At 35.6% G+C, this 14,957-nt stretch overlaps 1 long non-coding RNA gene across 1 annotated transcript in view; it reads right to left on the bottom strand.

Annotated features, from left to right (window-relative positions):
* Positions 1 to 12,632, bottom strand: part of LOC140844960 (uncharacterized) — a 29,455-nt gene extending 16,823 nt beyond the window's left edge. Inside the window, exon 1 of the long non-coding RNA XR_012123546.1 lies at positions 12,533 to 12,632. This is a non-coding gene — a long non-coding RNA (uncharacterized lncRNA). The remainder of the gene's footprint in view (positions 1 to 12,532) is intronic.
* Positions 12,633 to 14,957: the final 2,325 nt, after the last annotated feature.

Here is a 14,957-nt window from a genome sequence, read left to right as displayed (position 1 = left end):
TACAAAAATTGATATTGTGCCTTTTAGTCTTTGCTTCTCATGTCGAACAGGTATTAGTTTACTATTTTAGATAAAACTAGGGAGATTTCAAGAGATTGATTCAATAGCAGTATTCATAATGCAAATTAGTGTTTCCCTCCATCAATTATAAGCATTATTTAAAATGTTTTAGAAGGGGTATATATATATATATATATGTGTGTGTGTGACTATGCATATAAATACACTTACACATTTATATATTTTTACTTTTTAAATAAGCAAGGTTCCTCCTATTTTCTTAAATGCTTTTGAGGTTAGGTTTATGCTTTCAAGACTTCATGACACTGTTTAATTACAGGTGACCCTTGAACAACACAGGTTGAACTGTGCAGGTTCACTTAACATGGAATTTCTTCAATAAATATATTGGAAACATTTTTGGAGATTTGCAACAATTTCAAAAAAACTCAGAAACCACACAGCCTAGAAATATCGAAAGAAATAACACTAAGATGAATGCATAAACTATATATAGATAATAGTCTATTTTATCATTTCCTATTATAAAATCAATGTAGGTTATTAGTAGTTTCATTTTCAGGGAGCCAAAAGTTACATGCAGATGTTCAACTGTGTGGTGGGGTCAGAGCTCCTAATCCCCATGTTGTTTAGGGTCAACCGCACTTAATTCTGTATTTACTACATTTACCCCAATCATATATCTGTAGCTGACTGACTGTCCATGATACTCTAAAGAAAATAATACAGGCCTTCTTCCTGTAATGTGGATTTCCTAAATGTGAATTTCCCAAAGCCTAATATCTACCTGCAACAAGCAAAGCTAATTATGGACTCAAGTGAGTCTTATTTCCTCAACATTAAAAATGTTTTGACTTTCTCAGAACTCCATTAAGTTTGTTGGCTGGTACCACTAATTAAGCTTTAAGTATTACATTTTTTCCTTCAATAAAAGGAAATCCATTTCATTTTAAGGACTTTACTTTAATGCTGCCCATCATCATTTTTTCCTTTCTCTGTACAATGACAATGAAAGTGCATGGTGGTGTTTTCTCATCTCTTTGTATGTAAGTAAATTTCACCAACCTTTTTGCTGGCGGTGACACTTCACCATTCTGGCCAATCCAGAGTCTGGGAAACATTGTTCTGTAGCCTCCCTATCCCTCTGAGGCCCATTTATTGTGTTTTCATGAGTTTCTGTGATGGTGTGATCTTGTCTTAGCCTCCACACAGGACTGCATTCATCAGCAAACTTCCTGTGATATCTAGGATCTGGCATTACCCTTAGAGCGGGCTCTATGGATGACAGCTGAACCTAGTTAAGTTCTCATGTAGGATCACCGGGATGGTTTTTGACTGGAAAGACAGTCTTACTATTTTAGTAGAAATGTCTTGTAAAGAAAAGGTCATGGAAGGTATCTATTCTGGTCCCTCTGCTAACCCCTGAAATTAGGTTTCAAATTATAGTGATGTCCATGGCTGAATATTCTTACTAATGCTCTCAATATCCAAACTTGTTCTTTCTAATGTGTAACTGATACATTTTGTAAATGATATTAGCAGATGGTGTAGAGCTCTGATAGTCCCTAAATTTTTATTTTTCTATTGTGAAAAAAATCAAATTTACAGACAAATTGCACAAACAGCACAATGAATTTTTCTGTGAATTTTAAATTTACAAAAAAGTTTCAATAGGGTGTCAATTGTTAACATGTTATCACATGTGCTTTGTATGTGTGTGTACATCATATATGTATACACATATTACTCTTGCCAAATTATTTGAAAGTAAATCGCAGCTTTGTGACCTTTTACCCCTAAATACTTCAGCATGTATTTCCTAAGAATGGGATGTTCTCTTATACAACCACAGGAGAAAAATCTAATTCAGGAAATTTCGTGTTACTGCAAGACTATTAGTATCTAAAACACAGTACATATTCAGATGTCATCAATTGTCACAAATGTCTTCTACAGCATTTTTTTTTCCCTTTTGGATTCAGGACCGAATTCATTGCATTTAGTCATGTGTCTGTTTAGTTTCCTTTAATCTGAAACCATGCCTCTGCCTTCCTTTTTCTTCCATGACATGGATTTTTAAGAATAAAATTTAGTTTGGGTTTGTCTGAATGTTTATTCATGACTGGACTCAGATTATGCATTGTTGGTAGAGATCCTACATAAATCATGCTGAATCCTTCTCAGATAATCACATTAGGAGGCACGGATGTCGGTTTATCCTATTTACTTTCAAATAATTCAGCAAGAGTAGTATGTGTGAAGATGCTAACTTGGATCACTTGGTGAAGATGGTGTTTGCCAGTTCCTGGTACTGTTCCACATTCACGTTTCACAATCTGTAAGCAGAACTTCAGAATCAGCCTCCTTCACTCCTGAACAGAAATTACTCTGTTTAATCCAATCTGCTATTTTTTTCCAGAATATACTCTTCAATTCACTTCAGTCTATCATCTGCCCTCATCATTCCCCAAAAAGTGCTCTGTCCAATGTCAGCAATGGTTGTCTTATGCCTTTTTTCCCCCAGTTCTTTTTCACCCATTCTCAGCAGCATTCAACACTGTTGACAATTCCTTTCTTCTAGAAACACTTTCTCCCTGGATAGCCACCTGCTGTTCTGCTACTTGTTATCGGACTTCTCTGCAGACTCTGCTCCCACTGCCCGGTCATTCAACATTGAAATTCCAGAGGATTCATCATAAAGTCTATACTCCCCTCACTCTATAATCACTGAACAAACTCACCCATGCACAGGGGTTCCAACACCATCTAAACATAGCTGACTCCAGAATGGTCATCTCCAACTCCAAACCCCTTCTCTGGGAGCTCACCTCCCAATATCAACTGCCTATTTCACAGCTCTACGAGAAAAATCACAAAGCTTCCTCAAACACAAAATAACTAAAACCAAATTATAATCTCTTTCCAAATTCTCCCACTCCCCCCATTCTGCTTTGGACTAATGAAAGGCATATTAAATAAAAAGCCCATGAGTCTCCCTAACACTGATTTCTTCACCACCTCCCCACCAAATCCAATCCAGGAACAAACTATACTGATTCAAGCAGGCAAATCTGCAAATCTACCTATTTTTCCCTAAAGCGACAACCGCCACCTTAATTCGTTAGTCCAAGATACCCTTTCTTTCTTAGGTGACTATATTAGATGCCCAATTATCTCCCTGCATCCACTCTTGCCCTGCATTCCATATCCCAATCTCCAAACTGGGGACAGAGTTGTCTTTTCAACTAGTGTCTCTCTCTCTCTCTATTGCACATATGTATGCCTGCAGATATACACACACTCCATGGACACATTCGTACTTAAGACCTCGGATGCTCTTCACTGATTTCAGAATGAAGAATCTACCTCTTTATCTTGGCAAGGGTTAAAAGATTCGCATAAACTTACACCTACCTACCTTCTCCAACTACACAATAAGCTCCTTTAGACCTTATTCACTTTACAGCAGTCAAATATAACCTGCTTCCATTTTTAGAAATGTGTCAACTTTATCCCTTACCCAGAAAATTAGCACATGCTCTTTCCTTGGCCTTGTTAATTCCTATTTAGGATTCAGAACTTAGCTCAAATATTACTTCCTCTCTGAAGCCTTGACTAATCAGACCATATCGTATGTTCTCACTGCACCAGATATCTCTTATTTCCCAGTTATAATTAATTATACCTTTTGTTATATGATGATTTGCATGTTTAACTTTTAGACCCTCAATTCCGTGAAGATAGGGGTCTTCTCTTTTTGGCCCACCATTTAACCCCAGCTCTTTGCTTGGTACCTGCAATATGGTAGGTGTTCAAAAATCAATAAATATATTCTATTGGATTTACCAAACCCTTGTATTGTGCTTATTATGCCCCAGGCACCATTCTAAGTATCTTTAAAATGTTAAATTATAAAGCTGTATGTTCCATTAGCCCCTTTTTCAAGCACTTTCAACTGCTTATTTTGGATTGCATTTTAATCAACACTACTTCAAATTTGTGATATGAAGCACACACACTTTAGAAGGACAAGGTATTTTTTAGCCTTTATAAAGGTGAACCTTTAGGAGGCTTTAGTCCACGTGCCATTTTGTGCCACCTAACTGTACTGTGTCTCCAAACTGTAATGTGGAGAGAGATGACAGAACTCTGCAGTATTAATGGCAATGCATTCACTTTGATGTAGACTCCTTTGTGATATGCTCCTCTTTAAATAATATCTGATAATGCTTGGAGAAGTATGCCTTCAATTATTTCACATGCTCATTAATTGGATAAGTGTTAGGCAACTGAGGAGTAAACAAAAAGACCCTCCATAATTCTTATGAACCCACGTGGTAAATCTTAGAATAGTGTTGTTGAGTTCAACAAAACACAATCCCACCACCAACAGGAACTTGGAAAATGTTCTAAAATCATTAACTTGAGTTTCTTAAAGAATGCTAAAGTGAATCCAACATCCTTATTTCCGCTGCTTAAAAAATAATCTAGAGACTCAGACAATTTCCTGAAGAGTCTCACTCCTCAAATGCCAAAATACCTTCCTTTGCCTTGGTTTTCAAAAGAATTTTTCCCCTACTCTCTAATTATTAAGGGGAGAATCAGGAGAGATTGGGATTCTCACATGTTAGTATGTTTGTATCTCAAACTGTAGTACAGAAAAGAATCACCTGGAGAATTTGTAAAAACAGATTCCTGAGCTCCACCAATCGGAGGTCATGACTCAGTAGGTGTGGAGTCAGGTCTGTGAAATTACATTCCTTTCATGGCTTGTGCTTTCTGTCTTCAAGAAATCTTTGCCTAACCCAATGGCACAATTATTATTCTGTTTATTTAACCTATGCTTTTTTTCTATAAGTCTAATAGTGTTAGCTCTCACTTTTGAGTCCATTTCAAGTTAATTTTTGGTATGATATCAAGTAAGAATAGAGGTTCTCTTTTTTTTTTCCTATACACATATCCAACTGTTTCACCACCATTGAATTATTGCAGCATGTCTGTGGAAAATCAATTGGACCAGGTATGTGTGGATATGTCTCTGGACTCTTTATCTGTTCCAAACCTTGTTGAATACAGTAGCCTTACAGTAAATCTTAAAACCAGGCACTGTTAGTCTTCCAAACTTGTTCTTTTTCAAAATTGTTTTGGTTATTCTGGGTTCTTTGAATTTCCATATACAATTTAGAATAAACTTTTCAATTTCTTTAAAAATATCCCCCGAGGATTTTGACTGGTATTGCACTGATTCAATGTAGGAAGAATTGCTATTTTTACATTGAGAATTCCAATTCATACATGACAAGTATCTCCCTTTATTTAGGTATTTCTTTGTTTCCTTGAGCAAAGTTTTATAGCTTTTAGTATATAAGTTTCATACATCTTTTCTCTGTAATTATAGGGCTATTCAAGTCTTCTATTTCTTCTTGAGTTCATTTGGAAATTACTATCTTTTTAGGAATTTTCTCATTTCCAAGGGAATCTGCCTTTATAAAAAGCTCTCAGATATTGAAATGCTACCACTTAAGGACTGCACTTTGACACTACTGTGCTATACAGTGCAAACTTTCAAGAGCAAAACAAATTTCTTTTGGGTACTTACTACTTTATTTGCTATAATTTACAAGGAAAACCTCTCAGGATAAAATCTCAGGAAACAGAGTGACATCAAATTCTTAAATATTATCCCAAACAGACATTTTAAGTCACAGTTTGTTGAGGTTTTAGAATTGAAGTCACACTCAACTGTCAGTAATAACTGTGAGTGACTTTTAACATCTATCTTGTCCAGCTTAAAAATAAATATATAAAAAGGATCATACTCTTATATTTAGAAGATGTTGTCTCAGGGTGGAAATAAATTGACAGGCTACAACTGGAACTATTTTGTAGATTTCAGTAAATGTTGCCCTGTTTATACCTATCCAGGGAAATGCATCAGCAGTGATTTCTAAGAAATGCCAAATTACCACAGGCTGACATACATCCAACTAAAGAATATATGGAATTAAGTTAAAGATTAATGGGTGATTAATAGTTATACATTAGCCTGATGTAAATCACTGATACTTTCCCTGCATGGAGAGATCTGTTATGATTCCTTGTTAATTAATACTTTACATAAGTCTGACTCTACTACTATTTCAGCTATTTCCTGAGAGAAAATGGATGGATTTCTATTAGCATAGCACACAGGTATTAGGTTTGTGGATTGAACCAAGTAGTTTAATTAGTAAAACTTTACCATGGGACCTGAAGAAATTCAACTTAGTTGCAAAAGCCAATGACTAATGAAAGGTAAGTGTAAGTAGGTGCAGAGACAAACTTATAAATTATCTCTGAAGGAATAAGATATAAGTAGCCACCAGTATATTCAGAAGCAAATACTGAGAAGAAAAATACTAGAGATATACAGTAAGATGAATGACCAGAAAGTACTTTGTATACACCTTTCTCAGGATGCTTATCAGTTTGTTTCAGAGTCATTTATTGACAGGTTAGTTTCCTAAGTAGACTATGAACATCTTGAGATCTAGAGACTTATTGTATTCATCTTTGTTTCTCCAGCACTAGTGCAAGGTCTGGAGCCTTAACAGGCACTCAATGGATGGTTAAAAATGAATGAGTGACCACAGATTGTACACAAATGGCCAACAAGCATATGAAAAGATGTTCAATATCACTGATCATTAGGAAAATGCAAATCCAAACAACAATAAGGCATCACCTTATGTCCATTTGGATGGCTACAATCACAAAAACAGAAAAGTAGTGTTAGAAAGGATATGGAGAAATTGGAACACTTTTGAGTTGCTCATAGGAATGTAAAATGGTATAGCTGGTATGGAAAACAGTATGGTGGTTCCCAAAAAAAGTAAAAAATGCAGTTACCATATGATCCAGCATTTCCACTTCTAGGTATATATCCAGAAGAATTGAAAGCAGAAACTCAAAGAGGTATCTCCATAGCCATATTCCTAGTATGAATATGTTATTATGCTATTCTGACTATTTTCCACAATAGTCAAGAGGTGGAAGCAACACACGTCTTGACAGATGAGTGGATAAACAAAATGTGGTTTATACATACACTGACATATTATTCAGCCTTAGAAAAGAAGGAAATTCTGATATATGTTACAACATGGATGAATCTTGAGGACATTACGCTCAGTGAAATAAGCCAGTCACCAGAAGTAAATATTGTATGGTTCCACTTGTACAAAGTGTCTAGAGTAGTCAAATTCATAGAAACAGAAAGTAGAATGGTGGTTGCCAGAAGCTGGGAGGGGGGAAAAATGTAATGTCATTGCTTAATGAGTACAGAGTTTCAGTTTTGTGAAATGAAGGTTCTGGAGATGGGTGCACAAGAATGTGAATATGCTTAACACTACTGAAATGTGCACTCAGAAACAGTTAAGATGGCAAATTTTATGTTATGCGTTTTTTTCTATAATAAAAAATTTTAATGAATGAATGAATGGTTAAGTGAATGCAGGGCTAAAGGAAAGAATTAATGAGTAACAAACATATTTATAGCATAAATAGAAAACACGGTGATTTTTGATATATCATATTTTAATTTATTGGTTAAAAAACAGTAAGTCTAGACTGCTGTCCTGTACCTACCTTCAGATATGGATAAGTTGAAATAGCATAAATGCCACATGCAGAGGTACTTGTTATCAGAATATCATGTTTGAGACTCTACAATTTTAAGAACTATGAGAAAACCAAATTTTTCCAGAAAAAGAAAAAAATGCCGAAAGATTGAAAAGAAAGAAAATACCAGAAAACATGTAAAGGGCTAATTATTTCAAAGAGGAGGCCAAGAGTATAGCGAGTCTTCACATTCAGGTTGGATTATTACAGAAGACAAATTCCAACTTCACAGGTGATTGGACTTAAATTGCAGTAAGAAATTTAAGATACACAAAAGACACCAGTGAACATTTCATATTTTCTATTAAAATTGAAGAATAGAACTCAGAAGTTCTGACTTGGCATTTTAAGGTAATAAGGAAAATTGTCCATAATTTCTAAGTAAAGCAAAGGATAGTGCCTGTTTTTGCAATGTAATATTAAGCACTGTGTAACAGGCCCACCCAAGGATTATTTTAATATCTCAGAAAATGTAACTTTGCTTGATTTACTGTTTTATATCAGTAAGTGCCTGGTCTCTGTGAAATTAGTTATTAATTTGCATACTTCTGTTTATAGAAAAGATAATACTAATGGTTACAGTTTTATTGCTGTGTATTACATTAACCAGTTTGATATCTAACTGTGTAATCTTATTTCAGCATTCTATGTTTCATTGGCTGTAAGTACCCATCCTCTCAAGTTCCCCTTTCACCAGATGTACCATCCTATTGGGCCCTTCATTAATAAATTAAATATTATTTAACTTACATTCATTAGGGCTATAGAGTCAAGTTTTTAACTTTTTGAAAATTATACTTTTACTTAATGCTTCTATTTGGATTTCATTAAGATGGTACCTTTGTGATTCAGACAGTAAATGAATATAAGTGAAGAAAATTCTTTGCACCTATGTGTCACTGAACAAAAGAAGATGAAAATATGAAAACAAAAGTTTCCAGAAGCTCCCACCAACCAAATATGGGACAACTTGTGACTCATTTTAAATAGTGAAAGTAACAGCATATAACCCAAATAATTAAAATAAAAATCCAAGAACACATTCTGATATAAGTAAATAAATTAATGAATGAGGGTGAAAGGAAAGCTCTTCTTCACATTATAATGTAGAAGCAATAAAGTATATAGAAAGTCATCTTTTAGACAATTGATTAATTAATAAATAATTGACTCGAGCAAGAATCATCAGTGGATCTAAAACTATTGGCTGAAGATTTAATGAGGAAAAGGATATCTATATAATCTAAACATATCTCTTTATAAATTAGTTACCAATCACAAATGATATAAATTACAAAGGGCTAACTTGATGTGAGAAGATGTGTCCTGAGAGGGACACAATTTTCCTTCAATGGTATTCTTTCCAAAAAGTTCATAACCTAAACCTAGTTTATTCTTCAAAAACATCCATCTATCTTTATGTGTAGAAAATGGTACCCTTGTGCATGGGTGGTGGGAATGGAAACTGGTGCAGGCACTATGGAAAAAAGTGTAGAGGTTCCTCCAAAAATTAAAAATAGACCTATCCTATGCTCTAGCAATCCCACCTCTAGGTATTTATATAAAGAAAATTGAAAAAAGGATACGGAAGAGGTATCTGCCCACCTATGTTCAATGCCCCACTACCAACAAAAGCCAAAGTATGGAAACAACTTGTGTTCATCAATGGATGAATGGATAAAGATGTTATACATACATACAATGGAATATCACTAAACCATGAAAAAGAAACACTACAATTTATAACAACATGGATGGATCTTAAGAGCATTATGCTAAGCCAAATAAGCCAGACAGGAAAACAAAATGCTGCATGGCCTCACTTACATATGGAATCTTAAAAAAAAAAAAAAATGAGCTAATAGAAACAGAACAGACTTGTAGTTACCAGGGGCTGAGGGGGTGAGGGAACTAAGGAGAGAGCTTTATAAAATGGTATCAACTTTTATCTATGAGATGAATTAAGGTCTGAGGCGCTAATGTATAATAGGGTGACTAAAGTTGTTAACACTGTATTATACACTTGAAATCTGCCAAGAATAGAACTTCAATGTTCTCACACACAAGGTTTTAAAAATACATGATGTCACTTTAGACAAAGAAAGGCTAAGGTACTATTCCAGATGAAAGAGATTAATGTAATGTGGTTAACTGAATATAATGTGGTTCCTGGATTGGATCCTGGACTAGGAGACAAATATATGAAGATTATTAAGACAATTAGTGAAATAGGTGGTCATTGAGTGGTAGGACATGTTCGGAGCAAATACTTCAACAGGATCACTCTGGCTGCTGTGCCAATAGGCTGTGTGTGACTGTGTGCAGGGAGAGGTAAGTTTTGTAAAAGCAGGACAAATAGGTAATAATTTTACAGCACTCCAGATCAGAGGCGATGGCACGCAGACCAGGGCAGTGAGATGGAGGGCTAAAAAGTGGTTTGTTTCTGGATGCCTTTCAAGGTATAACCAGTCTAGTTTCCTGATGATGGAATGTGTGATGTGAGGGGAAGAAAAGAGGTAAGGATGAATCAAGGCTGGGAGTGGTGCAGGTTGGTGGGTTGAGAGGGGCAGATGAGGAGTTCAGATCTGAATGTATGAGCCTATGATGCAACTAGACATGGAGTGGAGAAGCTGATTACGTGGTAAGATATGGGAGTTTGCAGTTGAGGAGAAAAGTCTGGCCTGGACTAGGTATAAGATGCTCAGTGATAATCACAGGCATGTGACTGGAGGTCCCTGGGAAAAGAGCACCAGGAACTAAACCTGGGTCATCTGCTTTTTAATCTAGTGGCAAAACTTAGATAACATTGAGCATTTGTATTCATGGGTATACAAAAGGTTTAAATATTCAAATGATTTATATTTCTAGTGTATCCTGAAAATATGCATATAATGGTCAACAAGCAATCTTATGGAAGAAATCTAATTTCTGGAAAAACTGAATGCAAGGACTGAATGCAAGGACCTCAGTAGGACTTTTAAGTATTAATTATTTTCCCAGAGTAAGAATTACCACCATTAAAAATTAGGAAGCGTCAGAAAACTGATGCTACTTTAATAATTTTCAGGGTAATAAATTGGCTTTTCAAATATTACATTTCCCTTAAACCACTGTGAGCCTACTGACACAAGAAAATTCCAAAAGAATTGTGGTCTAAGATGACTGAGGAAAAAAAACAAAATGTTATCATTTAAAAGAAAATAACAATGGACAATTTCAAGATACAATAAGAATATTAAAAGAATAGGAATTTGTTATTTTTCTTTTATAAGCAGGTTAGGGACAATACTCATTTTGAATATGCTCTGCACACACTGACAGGTCTGACAATCCTAAATTATGACAGGAATCTGTTAATGAATTCACCACAGTCTGAATTATTTTTGTAAGATCTTGAAGAACTGAGGAGTTGATAGGGGACTGAAAGACACAGATGTATTTGTATCTTTTGAAGAGGTGATTGAATCAATTAACATAAAATAAGTCACAAAAAATAGCTTGCAACATAGAAGAAGACAATAGAAGAAAACTGTCTACAAATGGATGATAACATGTCTCTACCAAGGAAAATTCATGAGTCATAAACCAGGTAAGATTTTCAAAAGGGGATATCATTAACTGCTCAACGGTAAGTTCCTTGGAGACAAAGAAATGACTATGCAACTTAAAATAAAACACTATAAATATTTACCAAATACATGGAGTAAAAAGGAGAAGAAAAAAGCAGAGAGGGAGGATGAATTAATGGGGGAAATGGAACGTATTAGCCCAACATGAATGCACTACAGTTTGACTTAGACAAAATACTGTTTAATTCCTAATGAATGTCTACAAATTTTACTTAAACTAAAAATATAAGTAAAACATAATGGTGACTAACAATGACTTAAAGTATATTGAATAAATTCATTGTTTTTCAATGCTCAATAAGCAACCTGGAAAATTCAGAGAAAAACATATGCTATTTTATCACTGTTCTGTGTCAAACAGAAAATCAAACTGCTAGAAAACATAATTCAGTTCACAGAAATGCAAGGAAGGTGATGACAGAATGGCTTGTTTACCTCTCTGATCAATATAAGAAGTATGTATTTTTACTCAGTGTGTTAGGCAGAAAGACAGATATGAGTGGGGTGCAGAGAGAAGAAAGCCAGTAAAGCCCACTAAAAGGGCCTCAAAGAGTTAACCAGATAAAACCAGAGAGCCAGAAAGGACTCACAGAGTTAATTAGTTGATTAATTGAAGTTTCAAAGACCAGGAGTGACCTGGAGTGGCTTGGAATGTCCAGATATTCTCCAGATGAATAGCAATTCCTCAGATAAAGAAAAAACATCAGATTGCAGTCCATGTCTTCACTGTACCAATCACATCAGGCCTCCAAGGCCAGACTGTCCATTAAATGCCCTACCCCAAGAGGTAGGGCAGGGAAATGGGAAAGGGTCATGTCAGGTCATGCCATCATACATCTATTCAGCCTAAGAAAAAGGCCCAGATTATTCTTTAACTTAATCTATATGTTGTTCTTCTTCTCTCAGCCCCTTATCAATTAAGTAACTTTGTAACAGGACAAGAGATAGACCTCTGAAGTGTAAATGAACCTAAGTGGATAAAGAATGCCAAGATCCAGACCAACACAGTCACCTAAATAATCCTATTCTTTAGATAAAACATAAAAGGAATTATGAATCACCTGTATACATCATGCCTTATGCTGACCCCTACCCAAAAGGCCCCCATAAAACCCCCAACCCTAAACCTTTACAGGCACCTCCTCCCTGAGGTTGCCCACACTACCCTTTCTTGAGGTGTGTACTTTTTGCCTTAAACAAAGACTTCTCTCTGCTCAACTTACTGTGTTTTTTCTCTGAGCTCTTCCAGTGGTAAACTTCTTTGTCACTTTGCTATTTCATTCTATTCTCCAGGCTTCAGCACAAGTCTTCACTCTGTCTCTGTTCTACTCCAGATAAGCAGGGAGGAGCTACGGAGAGCTCTGATTTGTGCTTGCAAGTTCCTGTTGTCTGGGTGACATGGACAAGACTGAAGCTGTAGTATCATGCTCTTTAGCAGCCTACCTGTCTACCCTTAGGCAGGCCCGCTCTGATACTTTGCACAGAGTAAAATAAAATTTACTTTGCCGTCTTGACTTTGTTTTCACTCTGACTTCCCTGTATCTCCGAACTGAATTCCTTCCCAACATAAGAACTGGCTCTGGCCAGGAAATATAAACAAACTGTAGCAAATAATCTAAATGGGCGACTTAGCGCGAGATGTGCAAGTTTTGAGAGTTTTAATACTTAAGTTTGACTCCTAAAACATGTTTCTTTATAAAAGGAAGGTAAGGATATAAATAATTTGCCTTTATCCATTCCTGGATGGTTAAGAAATATACCCTGGATGGTCAAGAAATCTAAAAGGGTAAATGACAACATTTTGAATTTAAGAGCTCACTTCTGGCATCACCTGTAGTGTTTATAATTTTTATTAAGTCGCCACATCTGTGAGATGTGTTAAATACTAAGCTCCTCTCTGGTAGAGCTTTATCTAAGATGCTGACAGCATATTTTACACTTGCTATACATATCTCAAAAAAATTGGTGTCTTCTAAGTTGTCTGTAAAGCACAAGCATACTCTAGAAAAAATAGTAAATCATAAAGCAATCCTTAAATTCCAAGGGTAAATAATAAAGACGTCAATAGTATGCCACATGCTGCTAATAAAACATTCCACAAATCTATTAATGAATGGCCTTACTGAAGAAAATCCAAATAATCAGACCAACTCATTTCATGCTCATGTTGGGTTATTTCAGATACACAGACATAGAATAAGTATCATGAAAACTGACAAAAACATTTCTACAGTTGCCCCTGTTGGGAAGAAAATTCTTCTACTCTTTGAGGTTCTTATAGCTGGTCTAAGAATAAAATCAATATGACACAGATTAACAGGAGAAAAAAAATAAAGCTTAATTACATACATATAGGCAAGCCACAGACATGGATTCCAAAGACAATCAGGGACAATGAGGTGTACATGTCAGCCTGAACCAAGCGCACAGGGGTCTGAGAACTTCAAAGGGAGGGAAAGTAATTCAGAGGAAGATAAAAAGAGTGAATGTTTGGTAAACAAAAATACTTGATGGGCCACACAGAAACGATGAGGGGCCGCATCAAGGAATTTAAACAGATTATACCACATCCCCCCCTCTCTACTACTGCACCTAGTTTACACTATGGTGATAGATCTCCTGGAGCAGTTCTCGATCTAAATTCTTTTTATGCAGTTGGAGGCATCAAAGTTTCTTTCTGAGTCTTTTGGGACTTGACTGCTCTCAACTCTGAAATAATCTACATGTCACAGTGGCACATCTTGGGGCAGCCTGCCCTTAGTCCCCACAGTCCCTGTCTTTTCATAGCAAAACATTTTTAGAATTTATTTGTTCTCAGAAATTTTAGAGCAAGGCATCTCTCAATTACTACATAAAGAATAAAAGAATGTTGATGGAAGTCCTATTTCCATCTAGAGAAGACCTCCAAAATATCCTTCCAACTGAAAAATTGACAACTTACAGTAACTTCCTTACACTCCACTCCACCTAGATTTCTTAAATATATTGGCAAGTTAATGCTTCTTGTAAGATTTCTTAATTGAAAACTTTGACAAGTAGAGAAAGCAGAGAGGAAATCGTGAGAAGAGGAGATTAGAGACAGGAAGTGAGTACTTGTATAATGCTAATTGGTCCTTAACACTAGAAGCTCTCACCCTAAATCTGAAGCATCTTTCTGTCATTGACAAGGATGAAGGATCTCAGCAGGCAGATGACTGACTTATACCAGCATTTGGGTGTGATTTGAAGTTACTGAATAATTCAGCAAAAGCTTACTGGAAGGTTTGAAACTTTGCTCTTTAACCTCACTTGACAAAGCAATGACCTTAAATCTATGAGCAGTCAGTTCTTATAAAAAAAGATTGATTGGAATCAAAAGGAAAATAAATACTAAAAAATAATTCCCTTTGTCAGTTCACTAATCAAACATGAGAGAACTCATTCCTACCTGGAATTTTATATCTTTTAGCATAGGCTGTTTTCTTCTAGTTTGAAAATACAGTGTTCATTTTATTTTAAAGCTTAATCACTCTTTACATTAATTCTAAGAAAAGAGGCTGCCTAATTATGATATTGATGTTTTCTTTGTCTAATTGGGTAGGTCAAGGCACTAGTTTGATTCACAGCTGCGGCATGTTTTTATGGACTTTAGTGAACTTTAATTGCTTA

Source organism: Manis javanica, chromosome 12 (assembly GCF_040802235.1).
Source record: "Manis javanica isolate MJ-LG chromosome 12, MJ_LKY, whole genome shotgun sequence".
Taxonomy (NCBI): Eukaryota; Metazoa; Chordata; class Mammalia; order Pholidota; family Manidae; genus Manis; species Manis javanica.
This window is presented reverse-complemented; position numbering and strand designations above follow the sequence as displayed.